Source organism: Bubalus kerabau, chromosome 1 (genome assembly GCF_029407905.1).
Source record: "Bubalus kerabau isolate K-KA32 ecotype Philippines breed swamp buffalo chromosome 1, PCC_UOA_SB_1v2, whole genome shotgun sequence".
Taxonomy (NCBI): Eukaryota; Metazoa; Chordata; class Mammalia; order Artiodactyla; family Bovidae; genus Bubalus; species Bubalus kerabau.
Window position 1 is genome coordinate 53,119,410 of NC_073624.1, and position 25,993 is coordinate 53,145,402.

Consider the following 25,993-nt stretch of genomic DNA (forward strand, 5'->3'; position numbering starts at 1 on the left):
TATACAGCCCCAATGAGGTGGAATGTTCCGAATCAGGAATGTCTCAGAAAATACGAGAGATGATGTCACCAATATGCTGGGTGGTTGGGGCTCTATCTACCACCTCTGCTCTATACTCTGGCTCTGACATGCAGCTTCATTCCTTACTCAAGACTACCAGAAAATACAACTTGTTTTGCAAGATTCTTAGAGACCCTTTTCACATCAACCCTAGTAGTATGTACAAGAGTGAAAAATAAAAACTAATCTCACCACCCATCAACAGGAGATAGTTTAAATCAATTATGGTACATTCAAATATACCATGCCATCATATTAGACTTTTTTTGGAATAACATAATTATTTTAAATAAAGACAGTCATATTCAATGTATTCAGAGTGATTTCTTTTTTTTTTTTTTTTTGACTCTATACACGTGTGGTAATTCATAATGCCATCAGAGAACAAGTAAATAGAAATAATAGTTAGGTTCCATTTTTTTTTTCCTAATCCTACTCCAAACTATTCTTCATGCATAGTAAGACTGATATTCCTTAAAATGCAAATCTTGAAACTCCCCTGGTGGTCCAGTGGTTAACTGCACTCCCAATGCAGGGAGCCTGGGTTTGGTCCCTGGTCAGGAAACTAGATCCCACATGCTGCAGCTAAGAGTTCACATGCCACAGCTGAAGATTTCACATGCACAACGAAGACTGAGGATCCCAAGTGCTGCAACTAAGACCAAGTGCAGTCAAAGAAAGAAAGAAGTGCAAATCTTATCCTGACTAAAACCCTTCAAAGCCCAAACTTCATTATCCTGGAGCCCAGAACCAATGTCTTCTGGCCCCTTTCCAATCCCTGCCCCTACTTGCCATTGCTCACCTCCAGGCCTTTGCACATGCTGTTCCTTCTCCTTAGATGCCCTTCCCCATTTCCATTGCTCACCTGACTAACTCTGCTCTTTCTTCAAGACACAACTTAGATGTTGCTGGCTGTAGGCCCCTCCCGCAATGGCCATCAGCCTCAAACCACATCCAGCTCTCCTATATACTCCTACCCCATCCTAGGCTTTTATAGCACTTTTCACTCTGCAATGTAGTTGTTAGCTTTCTCATTTCTATGCCCCACTAGCAGCATATTAAAAAGCAGAGACATTACTTTGCCAACAAAGGTCCGTCTAGTCAAGGCTATGGTTTTTCCAGTGGTCATGTATGGATGTGAGTTGGACTGTGAAGAAAGCTGAGCGCTGAAGAATTGATGCTTTTGAACTGTGGTGTTGGAGAAGACTCTTGAGAGTCCCTTGGACTGCAAGGAGATCCAACTAGTCCATTCTAAAGGAGATCAGTCCTGGGTGTTCTTTGGAAGGACTGATGTTGAAGCTGAAACTCCAGTACTTTGGCCACCTGATGTGAAGAGCTGACTCATTTGAAAAGACCCTGATGCTGGGAAAGATTGAAGGCGGGAGGAGAAGGGAACGACAAAGGATGAGATGGTTGGATTGCATCACCGACTCAATGGACATGGGGTTTGAGTGGACTCCAGGAGTTGGTGATGGACAGGGAGACCTGGCGTGCTGTGGTTCATGGGGTTGCAAAGAGTCAGATACAACTGAGTGACTGAAGTGAACTGAACTGAACTAGAACTTAACCTCCATGATGGCAGAAACCATGTCTGCCTTGAAGATAGAAAAAAAAAATCCATGTTAGTTATCAGTACATATCAAGTGAAAGTGTAAGTGTTAGTTGCTCAGTCGTGTTCGATTCTTTGCAATCCCATGGACTGTAGGCCACAAGGCTCCTCTGTCCATGGGATTCTCCAGGCAAGAATACTAGAATGGGTTGCCATTCCCTTCTCCAGGGGATCTTCCCAACCCAGGGATCAAACTCAATTCTCCCTCATTGCAGCCAGATATTTTACCACCTGAGCCACCAGGGAAGCCCTGTACATATCACATTATCGCCAAAACTTCGTGGCTTAACACAGCCAATATTCATCATCTTGCACAGTTTCTGAGAATCAGGAAACAGGGAATGTGTTAACTATGAGATTCTTGCTCAGGGTCTCTCGTGAGGTTATGGTCCAGATGCAGGCATGGGCTGGAATCATCTGAAGGCTTGCCTGGGGCTCGAGGACCTACGTCCAAGTTGGTTCGCTTGCATGGCCATTGGCAGAAAGCTCAGATTTTATACCACATGCATTTGTTCATTAGGGTGCTTGAGTACCTTCAGGGCATGGCAGCTAGCTTCTCCCAGGGAAGGCAAATGGGAAGGGAAAGCATGGACTTAAGACAGAGTCAACATCTGTGTTAATCCCCATTTTCCATGTAAGCAAGCAAAGAGAGGCCAGGTAAATGTGTCCAGGCCTCATAGCTATTGGGGTCAGAGGTAAGGTTCGAACCATGCAGCTTGAGAACACTTGAGAGCACTTTCTCCTAACCATCATGCTACCCTACCTCTCTAGAGCAATCAGTACATATTTGCTGGATGCACACATTGACCCCAAGAAAAATCCCAAGATTCTGGGGTATTCATGGCTTGTAAGGGAAGTCAAAATCCTTTGGCCTCAGAAAGCTTGTCTCATAATCCAGTTCTAAGGGCCAGGTTTCTCTGGAAGGTCATGTGAGCTAAGTAACCTCAGGCCTCTTGGGCCAGAAGGCCCAGCATCACTGCTGCTGACTGAGGCAGCCGTCTTGTCCTTCAGTACCTCCACTCCAGGAGATGAGCCTGGGACCTGAGTGTGCAGGTGGAGGCTGATAGCTTCCATTTGGGCCCAATGATTTCACCAGAGAACCATTCTACAGCTGCCTTCCCCGGGCTGCAAGAAATCTTGGAGGGAGACGGCCCAGATGTGAAACCACCAGTGAGGCGCCAGGTACAATGGCACCCTTGTAGGATACAGCTCGTGATCTCATGGGTCCAGAAAAACAGAGCCAGTATCCCTGCCTCAGCCCAGCCCCACCCAGGTGCAGCACAGGGCAGTCTGCACTGTCCATGAGCTGATATTAATCTCCAAATCAAGGCTTAGAATAAATAAGAAGAAACCAGCAATATTCCCTGGAGAAGAAATTTTTCAACTCTCTCCTCAGGCTTAATATCAATAAGAGGAGAACCCGAATGTCCTTCCACTGAATTATTATTCACCCTAGTCTGGATACAGAGATTATTCATATTTAAATGAAACATGTATACTAAAGGATGATTCTTTTTGCTTTTATAAAACATTTCCCCACCTTACAAAGAGATGATTTAAGACTTTTACATATACAGCTTAGCAAGAAGACACAGATTATGTTAGCAAAAGAAGAGAAATCAAGATTAGAACAATAAATGGCACTAGGAACAAGGGAAATATAGAAAAATGCATATAGTGGAGTCCTTTATATTTTGTATGGAAGGTTGTACTTTGGCTCTGAGATTCCTAGCAACCACAGTGAAGAAGGAAACCTGATCAAATTCAAAAATCAGTGTTTCACATATTTTTGCCATCATATTTTACTTCAATATTGTTTCTTACAAATCATAGTGTTCCTAAGATTAAAACCAGCCAATTACTAAAGAAAAACACAGCTACTAGAAAGAAATTCATTCTAAGATTTATCACAAAAAGAATGTTAAATGAAATAGTGAATAATATTCTTATATATATATAAAAAAAAACTCTTGATGAAGATGACCAATATTACTGTAAAAATCAGAGTAATTCAATTCATGAGCCAAACTTGGCCTTCACCTTGTTTTTGTAAATAAATTTTATTGGAACATAGGTGTGCTCATTTGTTTACATATTGTATATGGATGCTTCTGTACTATAAAGGCAGAATTTAATAGATGTTACAAAGTCAAGAAACCCAAAGATATTGCCCCTCAATGAGTCATACCCTTGTAGAGTCCCCTCCCCTTGAGTGTGGGTAGAACCTGTGATTTGCTTCCAGACCAATCAATTACAGCAAAGGTGATGGGATGCTGCTCCCTTGATTGATAAGGCCAAGGTGACAGGATATTGCTCCCTTGGTTATGTTACTCTGTGTAAAGCTCTGTCTAAACAGAATGGAGAAAGAGAGACACTTAGACTCTTACTGGTCTTGAAAAAACAACAAACAATGATGTGAATTGCCTATAGCAAGGGCCACATGTCAGGGAACTGCAGGTGATCTTAGGAGCTGAGAGCCTTAGTCCTACAGCCACAAGGAACTTAACTCTGCCAAAAACCATGTGAACTTGAGTGTAGCTTCTTTCCAAGTTTAACTCCCAGATAAGAATGAAGCCCAGTCATTCACCTGACTGCAGTCTTATGAGACCCTCAGCAGAGGACCCAACTAAGCCATGCGCAGGTCCTGGTCAACTGAAACTGGGAGATAATAAATATGTGTTGTTTAAAGCTAATACATTTGTGATAAACTATTACTCAGCATAGAAATCTAAAACATCATTCACCTCTCCCAGACTCAAATACATAATATCTGGCCCTTTGCAGAAAAATTTTGCTAATCCTTGCACCAAAGCACAATTCAAAAAAAAAAAATCCTATGAGGAGTGTATGGAGTTTTCAAAACATGTGGAGAGAAGTAATAAGAATGTTTAGAGGCCCTGCTCTGGGTCAGCATTTTCAGAACCATTGACCTTGGCACCAGGAAATATATGAACAGGGCCTAAGAGGGCAACTGAAGCAATCAGAGGTCATTGGTGGCAAGCAATAGGAGCTGACTGTGGCTAAGCTTACACAAGAAAGGAAGTTCTTGAAGCTTATCAGATAATTCACAGAATCAAAGGAAAACCTGGCGATTTATTCTCAATCATAGTAACCAGGAGAGTTCTATGGGTTTAAATAGCAGAAAGGGTTCACAGCATCAGCAGGACTCTGCCACTGGCATGAATGCTCCCCAACTGCTGGGTTATATTTTTTGCATCACTGGGTTCAAAATTCAAAGTCCCAAGAGAGGGAGGAACTGAGTGGCTGAGGAGGGGCAGGCACTTTGGTTTAATTCACCATGATTGCACAAGGGTGGAAAGAGATTCCTCCCCTAAAGGGAAGCAGGATGCTAGACTGGAAAATGAAGAAAAAGTGCTGAGCAACCATAACCAGCCACAACTTCTGTCTCCTCTGCATTCCTGCATCCCCTGCATTACCTCCATCACCTGCATCCCCCTGCACTCACTCCACCCACCCAAACCCTCCTGGGAGCGTTCTCACATTTATCTTTACATAGTGATGTCCATCTGGATGGAGTGTAAGCTGCAAGGGGCAGGGATGATGTTCACCTTGTTCTCCATGGTAACAGGAATGCTTAGCATGTGCCCAGCACACAGTGGGTACACAAGAAAGATGTGTCAGGGACCTATGTACACCTATGGCTAATACATGTTGATGTATGGCAGAAATGGAACCAATGTGTAAAGCAATTATCCTTCAATTAAAAATAAACAATTAAAAAACCAAAGAAGAGTGAAGAGTGGGGGGCATTATTAATGAATTCCTCACCTCCTCTTCACTAAAAATTTAAATTGATAAATACCAGATAAAGTAATAAGTGAAAAATCATTATGTTAAATAAACTGCTACTTGATGCACAATGAATCTAGCTGGTACTGATTTTCTATAAATATGAAAATGTAGTGATTGTCCCTGAGCTAGTCATTAAACTTCAAAGTCAATGAAAAAAAAAAGAAAGAAAGATAAGGCAAGTGGATGGATGAGAGAATGAATGAACAAAGGCTCAGACACACTAATCTCTGGACAGACTTGTTTCCTTCCCCATTTCCCCTGCCACCCACTCTTCCCCAACTGCCTTTCCTCCCCTCTGCAAGATGGGAGAAGCACCTTGCATCTCTCTCTTCCTCAAATCTTTCTCAGCAGCCTTATCCTTTCCTCAGCTGCAGAGGTGCCCAACAGACGAGCCCTTTCCACAACTAGCCCCTTGTAGTGGTGTTAGGGAAACAAATGTCCACAGTAGAGATGTGGCTATGTGCTTCTCCCCGTGAAATGGTCGGTGAAATGCTGTAAACATCACTGCACTATTTCTTGCTGCCTCCAACAGGTGATGCTTTGAGGCCAGGGGGATGGAAGGGAGGAGCAGCTGCTACAAGGGGGCCCTTTTGGGCACTATTTCTTGTGTTTTCCAGAAAGTCGGGAGCCTTGCTCTGGCCAATGACAAACACAGAAAGCTTGGCTCAGTGAGAAACCAAGCCTCAGACAGAGACATGGAAAGCCATTCTGAACTCAGCACCATATTCATTCCTTCATGCATGCATTCATCCATTGCATATTTATTTAACTCTTTTGTGTTCGCCATGCATCATTCTGAGGTGCTGGGAATACCACAGTGAAGCAGCTAGTGACGGTCTCTGCTCACAGAGCTCGAGGTTAATGGTAAACACGACGAGCAGCCAGATGGTTATAGTCCAACAAGGTTAAGTGCAAGAGGAGAGGACACCTACAGGAGCACAGAAGCAGGCAATTTTGTTGGACTCAGGTAACCAAGGAAGGCTTCCTGGAAGATATGACAATAACACTTTGACTTAGAGAAAGAGTCTGAGTGAAAACAGATGTTCTGTAGCTCACAATAAACTAATGGAGGATTGGGTATCAGTGGCAAACACACATGCCATACATACTGCTCCTGCCCTTCTTGCCCCCACAGCAGACATAACAAATCAATCACAGACCTCTTTGCCACATGGCTTCAGAATCCTTAACACAGAACTCTAGGAAGCCACTGCCAATCACTCAGAAATGGCATGGGAAAGCCAACCAGCAAGGCCTTGCTTGATGTAGAGGAGAGAGAGCTGGATCTAGAGTTACAGGACCAAGACTATAGGTGGCCCTGGGGAGCTGCAGCCCATGAGAGCTACACCCAGGGGTTCCCTGGCAGGGAAGGGGGGATGGGGGAAGGGTGGGGCAGGTGGGGAGAAAGCAGGGAGGAGGGAAAATGTTCAGTCAAGGCTCAGACATAAGGCTATGCCATTACACTAGGCTGACCTAACAGCAGCTTTGAGGGGAGGTGTAGGGTCAACCTCTTGGTATAAAGAAACCATGTCAGACAAGAGAGCCAGCTCTCCCTTAAGTCAGCTGTGTGACCTTGAGAAACTTACTTCCCTTCTCTGAGCCTCAGGTGACTCACCCAAAAAATGATGGAAACAATCTACTTCATCAGGCTGCAGTGAGAACCAATCAACACAAGATTTTAACTGTGATATGCTGCAGAAACAATATCATAATTATTGACCTGCTGTGGAACCCTGGGAAAGTTCCTTAACCTCTCAGCACCTCAGTTATTTAATAATTCATTTTAAAAATGGGAGTGATAATACTAACACTTAACTGCATTCTCGATGCATCAGGCATAAGACTTTCATGAATTAACCCATTTATTCCTCATAACAACACTCTGAGGTAGATGCTCTCATTATCCATAGGGCACTGAGGCACAGAGAGGGGAAGTAAATTGCAAAAGATTATACAGCCAAGACATGGACAGAGTCAGGACTCAAGTGCAGAACATGTGACTCAGGGCCTGCATGGACAATCTGCCTATGACATGGGCACTCGTATGGCTGCTGTGCAGGACAAATGTGTTCATGGACAGAAAGCACTTGAAACAATGCCTGGCACAGGACAAGAGGCAATAACTCTGGCTGATAGCAGTATTACTAACTAGAAAGTAAAAGACACGCTTTATTTTGGGGATGGGCTGTCATCATGGGGCTTTTGGCAGAGTTTCTGGAAATGAGGTATTTTGGGAAGCTTGACCCATTGGAGGAAGGTGAGGGGAGGTGAGACTGGTCTTTCAGGAGGAAGACAGGTGAGCCAGGTGGCCCTGCGGCTCTTGGCTGGGCACAACCATGAGTCTGTGCTCAGCTGTGGTTATAGGAACCTCTGCTACTGATCTGGGATCAACTCTTCTTGTGTCCAGGATCGGCTGGCTGTTGACTGGTCTAGAACAGCTTCAGCTTGAACAGCTGAGCTCTTCTCCACTTGGACTCTCATCCTCTAGCAGACCTTGGTGTGATTAGGCTTGTTCATACCCAAGAAGCGGAGCTCTAAGAAAGAAGAGAGCTGTACACACAGCCTCTTGACAGGCACAGCCTCTCTCAACTCCTCACCTTCTATTGGCCAAAGCAAACTGCAAGGTCAGCCCAGATCCAAGCAAGCAGTCTCCACCTCTTGATGGCAGCATTGCAAAGTCATTGCTCTGACCTTAATTTTGTGTCCTCCACACCAAATTCACATGTTGAAACCCAGCCCCCAAGGTGACGGTTTTAGGAGATGGGGTTTAGCCCGTGAGGGCTCTGCCCTCATATGATTCGTGCTCTTATAGAAAGAGGTCCCACAGACCTCCCAGCTGCTTCCAACCCTGAACCTCACCAGACACCCAACCTTGCAGCTCTGTGACCCTGGTCTTCCAGCCTTCAGAACTGAGAGAGAGAGATGTTTATTGTTTACAAGCCACTCCAGTCATGGAACTTCTGTTACCGCAGCCTGAAGAGGCTGAGATGGTCATCTGTAAAGGGCACAGGCTCAGAGAAAATAGGAATTGGGACCATGGAAGCAGGGACCAGTCCTGGCCACCAGGGCCCCTCCCAGCACCTAGCCCGCTGTTCACTTCCTGGGAACCCACTCCTGTGAGGCTGTGAGCTCCCACGTGGAGAGACCTTGCCGGCTGTGCCCCCGGTTCTTTCTCTCTCACACACACCTGGCACACACTGGGGCTGGAGGTTTGAGCATGTCCATCCATTAAAGCAGACAGCGATGGGAAGAAAGTGTGACCCTCTCCTCCAACTAGGTCTCTACGAGAATCGTGTACTGCAGGGTGGTTTGCAGAGGCTTCTGCAGGACGATGATTTGAAAAATTCCTCAAACTTAATACCACCATCGATTCTGGAATCCGAAAGACTCTCCCCACCCCCCAAGAGGAGAAACAGCCTCTCACCACCAGCAAAGCCCCCACCTTTGTTGCTGGAGTGGTGATGCCTGCCGAGTGAAGCAGACGGAGCATTTCACCTTTCTTTCCATGACATAGAGTGTCTAAGAATGCGCGGCTGCCCCAGCCTGGGTGACGCATGAGCTGAGCTCCCGGCTGGGATCTCAGCCCCTGGCACCCGCTGCTTGGGCTGCAGCAGGGGCTGCAGTTGGAGGGAGGGGGTGGTTTCCCACATGCACAAAGAGAGGAGCTTTTAAGGCTTTCCACCAACTGAGAGTGTGAGTCAGCTAGGATGTCTGGAGATGGACAAGCACTTTGCCATGGTCTCCAAATACAGATGTATACTCACACACACACACTGCCTGGGATCTACAAGCTGGCAATGCCATCAGACCACCCCCACTGTGTCCCCTCTTTCGTGATCCCAGTCCATATTCCTTCAGTCAGGAGATACTGCTGACACTTTGGCCAGTGAGTGCCCAGCCCGAAGAACCCACGGGACTCCATGTTGGACGCTGAGTTTTCCTTTGCTGTCTGCTTTTGCACCCACTGCTACTTATCCCCTATCCACACCCAGCTCTGGTTCATCCCCAGTTTCCCCTCTAGACTCCAGTCTCAGTCATCACAGGGACTTAGTTTTCCCCGTCTAGAAGAGAACTGTCCTCGTAGTCAGACATTCAGTACCCACCAGTGTGGTCATCTTAGGGGCATTTGCACTGTTTGAGGCAGAGCCTTCTGCAGGCTGGGGGAGGGGACTGTCTGTGCTGAGACCCCAGGGTACTTTTCAGGGAGAAGGAAATGCTCTGTATTTCATTTATGGTGGTGGTTATACAACTGTCTTAATGTATCATCCTATAGGTCTGAAAAGGGTACATTTTACTGAATATAAAGTATGCTTCAAGAGATCAGACTTAAAATTTTAGTTATTAAATCTCCAATGTTCATTATTTGACTCTCCTACCACTCCAACCAATCCTCAAGCATGATGGAGGAGTGTTTTGGAAGATAATGAATTCAAGCAGTGCTTTCGGGGCATCCATCTGCTTGAACAGGAGTTCCGCCAGTCTTTATCTTGTGTCTTCTTGGAAGCAGTGAGAGCCTGGGGGATAGGTCCTTACCAACTGAGATGGTTCATTTTATGTCTCTACTTGACTGAGTCTGGGATGCCCAGATAGCTGATAAAATTATTCTTCCCAGTGTTTCTACGAGAATATTTCTGGAGGAGGTTAAGCATTTGGATCTGTAGATGGAATAACAAGATCTACCCTCAGCAATGAGGTGCCAGCCAAGCTCCCTGCCATCTGCTCACAGCGCCCCTCAGGGTTCTGCTTGCAGCCACATTACAGATGCCCTAGGGAAGCCAGGAAGCCATCAGCACAGCTACACAAAGCCTCACATGGGATCCAGGGAGATAAAGGTGGGGCTGAGGGGTCAGCAGCAGGAAGGGAACATGATGCTCCATGCTGGACTGACTTAGTTTCCCCTTGAGTCCATCTGCCCCCCTCCCAAGTGCTGTCCAATTGACCTCTGACTCCCTTCAAATCCATCCCTTCCGCCTCTTCCCCCTCCCTGGCTCAGTGGTCATCCCTCATCTGGACCATCTCTCAGCAGCCTCCTGAATGAGCTGAGTTCTCACCCCAGGAGGTGGTTGCCATGCAGGCACTTGTGTGGGCCCCAAGCTTTGGACTCATCACTGACCCCTTTCTACATCCAGTCCCTCAGCAAATCCCATCCACCCTGCTTAAACATCTACCCAGAGTCCATCACTTCTAACCCCTCCCTCCATGGCTGCCCACCCCTCAGCTGGACCACTGCAGGGGCTTCCATCCTGGCTTCCAAGCAATTAGGATCTACACGCTCTGGTGCTAGTGACACCTTTGCAGCCAGGGTTGGTGTGATAGCAGGGCTGCCGCTTAATGAAAGAGAAGAGAAGTCAGAGTGGAGTTTATCACTGTCCCACCAAAGGGGGACATAGCTCTTTCTGCCACTACTCAAATCCTAATTCTGAATCAGGCCAGTGCCCCCTGCTAGCCCTCAATCATACATAACAATCAGCCCCCTGTGAATGAGTCTCTCACCTTCTAACCCTGCTGATCTGAGTGCAGCAGGATCTGGGGAGAACCTTCAGTCCTGGGAGACAAATGATGGAGAGGTTTGCAAACTCATCTGTGGAACCTATTCCCTCCAGAATACGAGGACAAGCAGAAAGGCAGGGGGCCAAGAAGAAGAGGAAAAGGGGTGGACGGTGGGAGCAGGCTGGACAGGTCCCAGCCCAGAAGACTCTTTGGGGCTGAGATCAGCCCTTCTCAGTACCCTGCCAGCAAAGAGCCCTTGCACCTCTGGATACCCTTCTCCCTGTAAATTCCTTGCACGCTCTGTGACAGCCAATTTGTATCCATCTATCTTTGTGAATCTTTGCAGTCCATAAACACTTAGTGAAAAAGAGACTAAAGTCAAGCTGGGAACTCTGGCAGACTCCTCATCAGAAATAGAGGAAAGGGCTCCTCCTATACTATGTAAATTCTTGAATTTTTTCCTTAATTTGGCAACGATGGATTTGACAAAACATATGACAAATGTATGAGAAAACATATGTTTTGTCAAATCCATCGTTGCCAAATTGCTGCAGTGACCGCAATTGCACTCCTGGTTACATACCCAGGAGAAATCAGTGCATATGTCTGCCAGAGGACAGGCCAAAGAATGCTCATAGGAGCATTGTCATACCCTGAACAGTCAACAACCCAGCTGTCTATCAATAGCACAATGGCTAAGTAAATTTTGGTATATTCAGACAATAGACTGTGATACAATAAGGAAAAAGGGCTTTAGGACACATGCGATGTAGATACATCTCTCACTCATACTTTTGAGCAAAAGAAGCCACATTTAAGAGTTCATGCATGCACAAGTCACTTTAGTAGTGTCCGACTCTTTACGACGGGCCCTGTGGACTGTAGCCCACCAGGCTCCTCTGTCCATGGGATTCTCCAGGCAAGAGTACTGGAGTGAGTTGCCATGCCCTCCTCCAGGGGACCTTTTTGGCCCAGGGATAGAACTCACGACTCTTACCTCCCCTGCATTGGCAGGCAGGTTCTTTACAACTAGCACCACCTGGGAAGCCCAGATTTAAGAGTACATGTCATCAACTTCAGGTATACAAAGCTCAAAAACAGGCAAAGTTAATGCACAACGAAGAGTGCAAAGAATAATTGTCTTAAGGGAGTGACCAGAAGGAGCGGAAGAGAAACTACTGGGTGTTCAGAACGCTCTGCTTCTTGATCTGGGTGCTGGCAACATAAGAGCATCTATTTGTAAAAATGTATTAATTTGGGAACTTTATGTATATTTTATTCTAATAAATACACATGTTATATCCATCTATGGCTGTCCATCTACAAATACATGTGAATATAGATACATAGAAAGAGAGAGAGCCAGATATCAGGGATTTAACATTTTTAAAAATTGGGGGAGAAAATTGCACTATCCCCGGCCCTTATGGAACTTAAGAGAGAGTGGAGGGAGAGACATAAGCAAATGATCACCCAAAGGAAGAAAGAATAACAAAGTGGGATCAAAGCAATAAAAAGAAAAGTGGAGGGGAGGGGGGCCTGTAACATGAGCTCTGATTGAAATCTGGTGTCAGAGAAGACTTCTCTAAAGAAATGACATTTCAACCAATTCTGCAGAAGTTAGCCTCCTTCCGGCAGAGCGAGGAGTAGAGCAAAGGTTCTGATTAAGATGGACTTTGCCTAGAGAGGGATTGACAGATGGGGAAGGAGCGCACGTGGGCAGCACAGGTGCACAGAATAGAAAGGTGGCATATGAGGGGAGATTCTGTGGACTAGGTGAAGGATTTGGGGTTTTCTTCTGAGAGTAGCAGGTACCCTTTGGATGATTTCCCCCAGAGAGCAACGTAATCCAATTTTCATCCATCAGGGACATTTGTCACTGGTGAATAACAAAGGCCAAAGCCAAAAGAAGAGCTAAGAGGTGACTCTAAGAGACCCAGTATGGACTAACAGTCAGTTAATGGAGAATGGTTTACTGATTTCAGTTATTGATATTGTAATTGGACATCAGCCCTGGTGGGAAAAAAGACACACTGCATTAAGCATAAGCAAAATACAATAACAAGGAAAACGGCAGTGGCCGACAACAGCATGCATTCACTCATACACTTCAATACTCCTTGCTCCATCAATATCACCTTCAAAATGAGTCCCGGAAGCCTCTTTAAACTCAAAATCTAAACATTTTTCTGAATTATTTTTGGCCGTGGATAGTCAGGCATGACATTGGATGTAATATCGGGAATAATGTGCTGTTTATCCTGATAGCTAACATCCTGGAACACTTGCCATTTGTCAAACATTCTTTCTAGTGTTCATGTTGACTAAACTCATTTACTCCTCATGGCAACTCTGTTAGGTCAGGGCTGTTATTATCCCCATGTACAGCTGAGAACATAGAGGCAGAGAGAAGTACCCCCAATCCCCTAGATACTGAAAGGCAGAGCAAAGGTTTAAACCTAGGCAGTGTGGCCTGGATCTACATTTTAACAAATAGGCTGTAAGTTCTCACGATCAAATCTTTGATCTTGACCTCTCGGGAAAACTTTCGATGAAGAGAGTAACTTGCCGGCATATCAAATTACACTGAGGTTTGTTTGCATTTCCGGATTTGGTTAAATGAATGGCTCTGTTTTTTCCTCTATTGCGGTTTACTTTCCTGGAAGTTCAACAGCCTCTCTTGAAAGTCAGCCAGAAGCATTTGACAAGCTAGACATCGTGTGCTCGGTGTCCTTCAGGACACAGCAGTCAGTCATATCAACTGCTCTTGGCTTCGAAGAATCTATTCTGCATTCCAAAATATTTGGCAATCTCATCTCTTGAATGGTGTTGTCTGACATATGGTGGAAAACCTGTGAATTCAGCAAGTTCAGGTTTCAATACTTAATCCTAATGTAACTTTTATTGGAGGAGCTTCATGAAGTAGGCAACATAAAACCATAGTCAGCCCTGTAAGGTGCTACCAAAACCAGTAAGTCAGCTGAAGTGACAGTAGAAGAAAGTTACACACACGCTAAAGATGACAGCTCTGTTAGAGCTGATTCCAGTGCTGGGGAGTTGGCAAGTTTCTGGTAACATCTATTATAAGATGCAACCCCTTTTCACAAGAACATGAAACTTATGAAATACCAAATTTCAGACTGAGGAAAATAGGGTATTTTGAAACTAGAATCTCCCGTTTCTCTAGGCAGTAAGTCAGTTCGCATGTGCCATGGCAGGAGCCTGCCCCTTCACCCCTCTAGTCTGGTTCCCAGCATCCAATTCCAGACTTCCAACCAGTTTCACCTGCTTCAATTACGCTTATATCCCTCTAACCCAAATGCATAAACTATAAGGTAAATATGTTCTATCTTTTGAAGATTAGCATGGCCCTAGTATCAGGTAGCATTGTCCCATATTTTATTGTGATCATTCATTAGCCTTGTGAGTATGAGCAGGTTACTCTGAGTTCAGTTTTCTGTTCCAAAACAATGAGGATAGTAGCACTTACCTCCAGAGCTCTTAGGGGAATAAAATGAGAGAGCACATAGAAATAATTTAACATAGATTCTTACACCTAGTGACTTATCAGTGGATGTTAAGCTATTATTACCATTAACATCATCACCATAGTAGTACATCTCTTATTAACCAAAATCCTTAATCAACTGATTAAATAAAAAGTCAGACAAGTGAGAAGTTAATAATAAAAAGCTACTTCAAATGTTTGATTCTACTTATATTGAGAAGTATATCCTTAGCTTGCAGGAGACCAACCTTTATGCCAAGAAAAAGTAGAAAAACCCATTAAAATACAAAAATAAATCTGTTTGAAAGCATCAGAGAGTTACTGAAGCAGCCAGAACATGATAAATCAAGATCCTGGAGGGAAAGGGGCCCCAGGGAAGTGAGCCAACATTTCTGCTCCTTTTTCCCCTAGTGGCATCTGCAGGTATCCAGGCAGAGGACAATTGTTAAGGGCGGAGGTGCCAGGAAAGCTTTCAAGAATCTCACAGAGCTGGGGGGATAAAAATTATAGTTCAGGGCTTCCAAGGCAGCCAAGAATTGAAGGATCAAGATCCCTTAGAGGAGAGAGGCATGGAGGGGGAATCCAGCACTCTTATCCCCTCAAAGCATTTGCCCAGAGCAAAAGGTAAAGAATCCACGCAGAAAAGTGCTAAAGATTTTAACCCTAGAAGGACATGTCTCTTGACTGTTTTGGATTCTAATACTAAAGCTGAATAAACAAGAATTATTTTGTTGTTGTTTGCATTTACAACTTATTTTTAAAGAGGATCAAAAGAGTGCCAGAGTTCAAATTCTTGATCACTAAGCTGTATGGTCTAGGTGACCTATACATTCATCTTGATTTCTTTAGTGCATTTTTGTTTAACTGTGTATCTTCAAGAATATCAACAAATCCTGGAGTTTGTCTGAAATAGTGCCAATTTAAAGTATATCTAATTTAAATCTGTTATCTAAAACCTTCCCAAAGAAATTTCCATCCCAGATGACTTTACTGATAAATTCGTCTAAATATTTAAAGAAGAAATAACACTAATCTTAAACAATCTCTTCCAAATGGAAGCAAAAGAGAAAACACTTCCCAACTTATAACACCAACATAACTTTGAAAACTAAACCTGATGAAGAAGCTATAAGAATTGAAAATTACAGGTCAATCTCTCTCAAAACAGGTGGAAAAACGGTAACCAAATATTACCTAACCATTTATAAAAAGAATAATCATGACAACCAAGTTGGTTTTATTCTAGTAATGCAAGGTTAGTTTTACGTTCAAACTCAATCAGTCAATGTAATTCACCACATCAATATAATATAGAACACCCATTTGTGGTTTTTTTAAAAAGTCTTAGCAGACTAGGCTTGAAATGGAACTTTTCAAATCTGATGAGTATATATATTTTAAAAGCTACAACAAATGCTTAACAAATGGAAAGTTTAGTTTCCACCTGAGATTAAAAATGAGAGAAGGATGTCTACTATCACCATTTTAGTCAACATTGTACTGGAAGTCACAGACAGTGTAAAAAGGAAAGAGAAATAAATAAAAGGTATAGGCACTGAAAAGGAAGAAAAAACACTGCCCTCATTGACAAAATAATATAATTGTTTACATAGAAAAGCCAAAAGATTCTCCAAATAATTAAATTAATAAGGGAAGCTAGAAATAGTAGCTATAACATCAATATATTTTTAAAATAATACTTTAATACATTATGAGTAAAAGATTAAAAATTAAAGCGTTACAGTTACCTCAGTTCAGTTCAGTTCAGTCACTCAGTTGTGTCTGACTCTTTGCGACCCCACAAACTGCAGCATGCCAGGCCTTCCTGTCCATCACCAACTCCCGGAGTTCACTCAAACTCACGTCCATCAAGTTGGCGATGCCATCCAGCCATCTCATCCTCTGTCATCCCCTTCTCCTCCTGCCCCCAATCCCGCCCAGCATCAGAGTCTTTTCCAATGAGTCAACTCTTCACATGAGGTGGCCAAAGTATTGGAGTTTCAGCTTTAGCATCATTCCTTCCAAAGAAACCCCAGGACCGATCTCCTTTAGAATGGACTGGTGAACCTATACAATATCAAAAATATTGGCTGCTTAAATTGAAACAAAATATGCATAAGGCTTTGACACAAAAACTAAAAAATTCCTAGCAATAAAAAATCTCCCAAGATTGACTCAACAAGAAATAGAAAATATGAATAGACCTATCACTAGTAATGGAACAGAATCAGGAATAATACAACTCCCAACAAACAAGGAAATGGCAACCCACTCCAGTAATCTTGCCTGGAAAATTCCATGGACAAAGGAGCCTGGTGGGCTATAGTCCGTGGTGTCACCAAGAGTTGGACATGACTGAATGACTAAACAACCAACAAAAGTCCAGAATCAAATGGTTTCACAGGTTAATTATGTCAAACATTTAAAGAAGACTTTATACCTATTACAAAACATTGTAGAGGAAAGAGTGCTTCCAAACTCATTCTACAAGGCCAGTATCACAGGAATGCCAAAATCAAAGACACTATAAAAAAGAAAAGAAAATGACAGGCCACAGTCACTGCTGAACATGGCTGCAAACATTCTTAACAAAATATTAGCAAGCTGAATTCAATGATACATTAAAAAGATCATATACCACCATCAAATGGGATTCATCCCAGGAATGCAAGGATGCTTCAATATTCACAAGTTAGTTAATGTCATACAAAATGTAAACAAATTGAAGAAGGAAAAATCATATAATCATGTCAATAAATGCAGAAAAATCTTTTGATGAAAGTCAATATCCATTTATGATAAAGTGGGTATAGAGGGAATACACTTCAGTCCAATAAACACCATCCATGTATGACAAACCTACAGCCAATATCGTACTCAATGGCGGAAAACTGAAAGCATCTCCTCTAAGATCAGGAACAAAACAAGAATGCCCACTCTCACCACTTTACTCAACACAGTACTGAAAGTCCTAACCACAGCAATCAGACAAGAAAAACAAAAGGAATCTAAATTTCAAGGAATAGGTAAAACTGTCACTGTTTGCAGACAACATGAGACTATACAGAAAATTCCAAAGATGCCACCAAAAGCTATTAGAACTTACTGATAAATTCAATAAAGTTTTAAGATACAAAATTAATATACAGAAAGCTGTTGTGTCACTATACACTTACAATGACCTCTCAGAAAGAGAAGATAAGCAAACTATCCCATTTAAAACCACATCAAAAAGAATAAAATACCTAGGAATAAATCTACAGAGATAAAAGGCCTGTACTCATAAAACTTTAAGATACTGATAAAAGAAATTGAAAACAACACAAGCAAGTTGAAAGGTAAATCATGTTCATGTATTGGAAGAATTAACACTGTTAAAATCACCAGTGTAAGATAGTACACTCTTTGACTTACAAAAAATAAATTGATTGCTGTATCTCCCCAGGCAAGTGAAACAAAAGCAAAATTAAATGAATAGGACTACATCAAACCTGAAAATTTTTTGCACAGTGAAGGGCAATGCCAAAGAATGTTCAAACTACCACAGAATTGTGCTCATTTCGCATGCTAGCAAGGTAATGCTCAAAATCCTTCAAGCTAGGCTTCAGCCATACGTGAACTGAGAACTTCCAGATGTACATGATGGATTTTAAAAGGCAGAGGAATCAGAGATCAAATTGCCAACATCCACTGGATCATAGAAAAAGCAAGGGAATTCCAGAAAAACATCTACTTCTTCCTCATTGACTAGGCTAAAGACTTTGACTGTGTGGATCACAACAAACTGTGGAAAATTCTTAAAGAGGTGGGAGTACCGGACCATTTTACCTGCCTCCTGAGAAACCTGTCTGCAGGTTAGGAAGCAACAGTTAGAACTGTACGTGAAACAATGGACTGGTTTCAAATTGGGAAAGCAGTACATCAAGGCTGTATATTGTCATCCTGCTTATTTAACTTACATGCAGAGTACATCATGCAAAATGCTTGGATGAAGGGCTGGATGAAACACAAGTTGGAATCAAGATTACCAGGAGAAATACCAATAACCTCAGATATGCAGATGACAATAACCTCAGATATGGCATGAAATTTAAAGACACTTGCTCCTTGGAAGAAAAGCTATGACAAACCTAGACAGCATATTAAAAAGCAGAGACATTACTTTACCAACAAAAGTCCATGTAATCAAAGTTATGGTGTTTCCAGTAGTCATGTATGGATGTGAGAGTTGGACCATAAAGAAAGCTGAGTGCTGAACAATTAATGCTTTTGAACTGTGGTGTTGGAGAAGACTCTTGAGAGTTCTTTGGACTGCAAGGAGATCAAACCAGTCCATCCTAAAGGAAATCAGTCCTGAATATTCATTGGAAGGACTGATGCTGAAGCTGAAACTCCAATTCTTTGGCCACCTGATGTGAAGAACTAACTCCTTGGAAGAGATCCTGATGCTGGGAAAGATTGAAGGCAGGAGGAGAAGGGGACAACAGAGGATGAAATGGTTGGATGGCATCACGGACTCGATGGACATGAGTTTGAGCAAGCTCTGGAAGTTGATGATGGACAGGGAAGCCTGACATGCTACAGTCCATGGGGCTGCAAAGAGTCGGATACAACTGAGCGACTGAACTGAACCAAACTGAATGCAGATGATCCCACCCTAATGGCAGAAAATGAAGAGGAACTAAAGAGCTTCTTGATGAAGATGAAGAGAAGAGCAGAAAAGCTGGCTTAAAACTCAACATTCAGAAAACTAAGATCATTGCATCTGGTCCCATCAGTTTATGGCAAATAGATGGAAGAGAAAATGGAAACAGTGAGAGACTTTAATTTCTTGGGCTCCAAAATCACTGCAGATGGTAACTGCAGCCATGAAATTAAGATGCTTGCTCCTTGGAAGAAAAACTATGACCAACCTAGATAGCGTATTAAAAAGCAGAGACATTGCTTTGCTGACAAAGGTCCATATAGTCAAAGCTGTGGTTTTCCCAGTAGTCATGTATGGATGTGAGAGTTGGACCATAAAGAAGGCTGAACACCGAAGAATTGATGCTTTCAGACTGTGATGCTGGAGAAGGCTCTTGAGAGTCCCTTGGACTGCAAGGAGATCAAACCAGTCAATTCTAAAGAAAATCAACTCTGAATATTCATTGGAAGGACTGATGCTGAAACTGAAGCTCCAATACTTTGACTACCTGATGTGAAGAGCCAATTCACTGGAAAAGACCCTGATGCTGGGAAAGATTGACGGCATGAGGAGAAGGGGGCAACAGAGGATAAAATGGTTGGATGACATCATCAACTCAATGGACATGAAGTTGCTGAAGCCCATGGGGTTGAAAAGATTCAGACATGACTCAGCAACTGAAGAACAACAGCGAAGGAAACTATCAACAAAACAAAAAGGCCACCTACTGAATGAGAGAAGATACTTGCCAACAACATGTCTGATAAGGGGTTTACATTAAAAATATGCAAATAATTCATACAAGTTGAATTCCAAAAAAAACAAACAGCCCAATTAAAAGATGGGCCTAGGACTTGAACAGACATTTTTTCAAAGCATCATTTGACCTCAGATGATCAACAGCTGTTCAGGTGTTTCTATTTTGCTAGAATTCACTTATATCTCTTTTTGGCTGCCATTTTTGAGCACCTAATGTTTACCACTACGTAGCTCATAGGACATTATACAATGAGACTGACCAAATGACTGCTACATTAAGCAACATAGATGGATATCACAAGCATAATGCCAAACAAAAGAAATCTACCCCAAAACAGAAAACAAAAATGGTCTGCTTGATTTATATAACAGGCACAAGTAATCAATGCTTATAGAAGTCAGGGCAGTGGTCCCATTTGAGGTGGGAGGATGTAATGATCTGGGAAAAGGCATGAGGAAAGATTTTAGGGTACTGGAAAATTCCATTTCCTGATCTGGTTGCTGGATACCCTGGGTGTTCACTTTGTAAAAATACATCCCACTGACTCCTAGATCTGTGCACTTTTCTCTATGTATGTTATGCTTCAGTAAAAAACATTTCTTAAAGCTAAAAAATGATACATAATACTTCAAACCTGTTTAATTTTAACTTAAAACATATAAATGCACATTCATTCACCATTCTTTTGATCTGGGGCCAAAGCTTTTCTTTGCGAATGGGGTCGGCTCACTGGAGCTTCTTGTCATCTTTCTTACATAAACCACACCCATAATGCATCATCTACAGTTCCCGGCGTCAGTTTCTTTGAAGTAGAGAGAGATCTTAAAGACCCTTGTAAAGCAGTCTGAGTGTAGAATCTTGCTAGAATTTTATGATTTTTCCAATCTTTTCATTGTCTCAACCACACCCAATTCCACAGCAATTGTTTTTGTTGTTTTCTTTTTTTTTTTTTTTAGCAGTCCTCCTAAGTATTTTCAAAGCTTTCAACCCAGCGTTCAGAGAAACATTTCTCTTTTTACACACTTTTGGGAGGAGGGGAGGGGTGGCGCTAATGTTTCATTAAGTAATTAACAGCCGGCATAACCAGTCCATTCTGAAGGAGATCAGCCCTGGGATTTCTTTGGAAGGACTGATGCTAAAGCTGAAACTCCAGTACTTTGGCCACCTCATGCGAAGAGTTGACTCATTGGAAAAGACTCTGATGCTGGGAGGGATTGGGGGCAAGAGGAGAAGGGGATGACAGAGGATGAGATGGCTGGATGGCATCATTGACTCAATGGATGTGAGTCTGAGTGAACTCTGGGAGTTGGTGATGGACAGGGAGGCCTGGCGTGCTGTGATTCATGGGGTCGCAAACAGTTGGACACGACTGAGCGACTGATCTGATCTGATAAGTAGATTTGGTACCGAATATAAATGATCCTTGACTGACACACAGTTGAGCTAATGGGAACACACATGAGTGGGTGTCCTGGTCTGTAGCAAGCACTTCCCATGATGCAGATGTGCCTTCATCAATGTGTTTTTCAGACTGTGTTTGTCAAGTGAAGAGGTCTTTCATGTTGTTATGTATGCCCCTAAACTCCCAGCTGCTACCACAGGTCATATTGGAATCATCTTTCACCTGGGCCACTACGGAGGTCCTTTAATAATTTTCTATACAGGTACCTTTTCCTTTTCTGAAATACAAAGCATGCCCCTGTGTGCTGCTTAAAGGTTTTAAAATAGAGTGCCTGGTGTAATGTAGGTGCTTGATAAATAGGTTGAATGAGTGAGTAACTAAACAAATGGATACACAAGTTTTCAATTCCTCCAGGACTAAGCTCCAGCTCTTTGGTCTGTCCTACAAGGCCCTTCCTAGTCAGATCCTTCTCACCTTCCAATCATCTTGTCTTATATATCCTCAGTACACCCTGCACTGCAGCCCCACCAAGTGACCTGTGATCACTAGCCGTGTAGGGTCACACACACTGGTCCTCTGCTGGAAGCCCATGTTCCCCATTGTCATCCATGGAGGCACTGCGTAAGACTCAACCGTCCTTTCCTCAGCTTTCCCGGATGCAGCCAGCGGTGTTCATCAATAGCTCTGGTCTCCTGTTCTTATCATTCCTGGTCATATGCCTATTCCTCCCATACACAGTACAACCCAGAGACTTGACGATTGGGCTTCAGTCCCTTTATTTGGTTTCAGTCCCAATGTCTAGCTCGGCCTTGGCAGACAGTTGACTCTCAACACCACTGTGAAGGCAGGAGTTGGCTGGCCTGAGTTCAGATCTCCACCCTGCCACTTGATAGCTATGGAGCCGTAGGCAAATTCCGTCTTCAACATTTAGCTTCCTGTCAAATAGGAGCAATGATACCTATCTCTCCACATTCCTATAAAGACTGAATGAGATCTAGGTAAAGGACCTGGCACTCAATGAACCATCTAAAAACTCAAGGAAGGGCCCACTTTCAAGATCTATACAGTTGTCCACCTATGTCCTCCCAGAGCAAACGAAAGACCAATGTGACGTGAACCCCAGTAACTGCACACAGTAAATACTCAATGGATATTCATTGAAGGAATGAATGATACCCTCTGCCCATGGTTCACTCCCCTGTCCTACTCTCCTCTTTGCTCTTACCATCATTCCCCACATCCAGGCCCCACCAGCCCTGTGGGTAATTTGAAATTAAAATCCCAAAGTTATTTTTCATAAGCAAGAACAATCATTCTTGGGTCTGCTGGCACCGCATCCTGACAGGGGCTGGCAACATCCAGTTCACAGTGAGCCCTGCCAGGGGGCTGTGCATACACTTCTAAGAATAACTCAGTGTCCAAGAATTCCGCCTGTTCTATCGCAAGCTGGGGCCAGCCAGCAGCTGGTTTGCATTAGCGTCTAGAGTGATGGGATTCCGCTTTACTGTACTGAGGCTGACGCACCTCCTCCCCTTCCTCTGCTCTCACTCTGGGCTCCCACTGAGCAAGTCGAGTCTTTGTTTAACAGTCTTGAAAGCACCAGGAAGGGATCTGGTTAGAGGTACACTATGGAGTAGATGAAGCCCGCCTCCTGTGTCCTTTCATCTCACGCCTGGGTCATACCTCACACTTCCACCTGGGTACCATTCTGAGTACCCCCTGTGATCTCTGTACTCCAAGGCCACAGGAACATCCCATTCAAACCTGCCTTCAAAACAGCAGCCAATATTTGGGATTCCTGACCTTCTTTCCTTTGTATTTACATTCATTCATTCATTTCTACATAGAATTGTTGAACAATGAAGCTAAAGGGACCACGGAGATCACTTAGGGAATCAGCTTGGTCTAGAGTGGCTCTTAGAGAAGAGGGGGCTGCATGTACACTGTCTTAAGGACATTTGAAATGTCTGAGTGCACTTATCTTTGGGCGTCGCAAAGAGAAAGAGCACTACTGGCATTTACTGGGCAAGAACTAAGGACACAGAATATCTTGCAATGCACAGAACATTCCCACATAATGAAGAATTATCCAGCCCAAAAATGTTCCTGGCATCCCTCCTGAGAAACCCCACTGGAGCCGAGTGTGTCATCCTGTAAACTCACAGCACACTGGCTATGAGCACAGGCTTCCTCACTCCTGGCCTTGACATATCTTGTCTTCAAACATTTGAAGTACATTTGCTTTATGATGGAGGAAAAAAGGTCATGGACTATGAAGTCAAAAAGACCAGGACAAAGTTCTGTTGCTGCCACTCCACCTGCAGACACTTGAGCCGAGTTCATGATTCTTAGAACCCAGACTCCTCCTCGTCTGTTGTAACGGTGCTCATGATGTCTATGTTGATTATGAGCATGGCTGCCATATTTCACAATTCCCGAAACTGAGTAAAAATATCCAGCATGCATGTGCTAAGTTATATCAGTCATGTCCAACTCTTTGTAACCCTATGAACTGTAGGCCTCCAGGCTCCTCTGTCCATGGGATTCTCCAGGCAAGAATACTGGAGTGGGCTACCATGCCTTCCCCCAGGGGGATCTTCCTGACTCAGGGATCAAACCAGAGTCTCTTACTTCTCCTGCATTGGCAGGCAGGTTCTTTAGCACTAGCACCACTGGGAAGCCCTAACAAGGTCCAGCAGTGAGAATTAAGTCAGAGAATTTACACAGAATACTGGGTGCATAGTAGGCATTGAGAATACTGTAGATGTTACACATGAAGTGCCTTGTACTATGCCTGGCATATAATAGAGGCTCTTCACATGTCAATTCCATTCCCTCCCTCCTCCTCCCATAGATGTCCTGTGACTCACTGAAGGTCATCTAGGATTCCTTGAAGGCATGCTCTGTCACTTTAAGTCATGTCCTACTCTTTGCAACCATATGGACTGTGGTCTGCCAGGCTCCTCTGTTCATAGGATTTCCCAGGCAATAATACTGGAGTGGGTTGCCATTTCCTTCTCCAGGGGATCTTCCTGGGTCAGGGATCGAACCCACATCTCCAGCATTGGCAGGCAGATTCTTTACCATAGAGCCACCTGGCTCATTAGAGCAATGTGGTCTCTATTCTCACAGAATTTAAAAATTAAGAGGTCTGATAACTCTTAACTGAAGTCTGCTTCTTTTGTACTCTACTTCTCACTATCTTCAAAAGAATGATCTTTCAATCATTTTGTTCATGTTTTTGTCATGCTGATAACAAGAGCAGATAGATGGATGATAGAAGCTTAATTGCTTTTACAAGACAGGAGGAGGCCAAAGAGGGGAGGGAAGAGGGAGGAGACATTACAGAAAGTGAGGAAGAATGGGAGGGGGGGGGCGGGCGGTGGTGGGAAATAAGTAGATTTCTAAAGAAGAAGAACCTCAGGACAAGAGGTGGTTTGGGGGTGATTAAGTTGCTGGGATGTTTCACTATACAGAGGCTATCATCAGGGGAGTCCCACTGTGAGCACTTGAGATATGGTTTTGACCAGTTAGAGCTCCCAGTTCTTCCCAAAGATTTCTACAGTCATTGTGTAGTCACTGGGTCCAGTTTCTTGCTCTCTTTTGTCAATATATTCAGCTTCACACCACATCAACCCAAATATAAAACTCAACTCTTTCTTCTATTTCTTCCCAAATCTTGCCCACTCAAAGCACTTATAAGAATGGCAGACTTTTCTAAAGATGTGGAGGAAGCCAAGGAAAGGGATTACAACAATACAGCACAGAGGACACTGGGAGGAGCACAAGATACAATTCTTTCTAAAAAGGCCTGATCACCCACCACAAGAATCTGCTCTTCACCTCTAGAAGGCGCCACCTTGATGATGTCATGGTTCCTCTCTCTCTTCCCCATTCCTTCCCACCACCTCTCTTCTCTTCTCTAACCCCACCTCCTCTCAGAGGCAGGAAACAAATGCCTCTCTTTTCTCTCAGGCACAGCTTCTGAGAGAAGCTTTCTATCTGTCCATGAGCCCTCCAAAACCCATGCTTTTGGGGCTTGCCAATTCCCTTAATGGACATATCAAGGTGTTTTTAGCCAAAGCTGTTCCCTCTCGAAAAGAATGAAGTTAGATCATAGAGGTTTCACCTCATTTTTCCTGTCTGCGATTTAGATAACAAATCCAAATTGTTGAGAGAAACAAAGCATTATGGAAATCCAGTGGACTGGTCTGGAAGGATTTCTTTGACTTTAAGTAGACCCTTGAAGGATAGATGGGATTTGGAGAGAAACAAAGAAGGAATCCAGTGGTATCACAACATAAATAAAAATGCAGAGGCTGAATTGGCACAGAATATACAAGGGATAGGGGAGAACTTGTTCAAGCTGAAGCCAACAATACATTGGCTAGCAGTGAAGGAGAAAAATGTAAGCATTAGGTGGAATCATCAGTGGAGGACTCTGAATGTGTCGGATTACAAATATGCCCAAAATCTGATCTCTCCTTTGGGATTGGCTAATCTATTTTTAGGGGTGGGGAGTTTGTGGTTTCTTTTTCTTTTTTTTTTTTAGAAAGCTGTATCAATGATCCTTTTAGATATGCAAGAGTAAAGCAAGAACATCTTGGAGAAACATGGGAATCTGATAAATACATCTAACTTAGACATCTAACTTAGACAAATGAGTT

The 25,993-nt window shown here is 43.4% G+C and overlaps 1 long non-coding RNA gene across 1 annotated transcript in view; it reads right to left on the reverse strand.

Moving 5' to 3' along the window:
• The window catches only part of LOC129648146 (uncharacterized), a 95,458-nt gene that overhangs the window by 2,941 nt on the left and 66,524 nt on the right, over positions 1-25,993 (reverse strand). Inside the window, exon 4 of the long non-coding RNA XR_008712734.1 lies at positions 16,229-16,547. This is a non-coding gene — a long non-coding RNA (uncharacterized LOC129648146). The remainder of the gene's footprint in view (positions 1-16,228; positions 16,548-25,993) is intronic.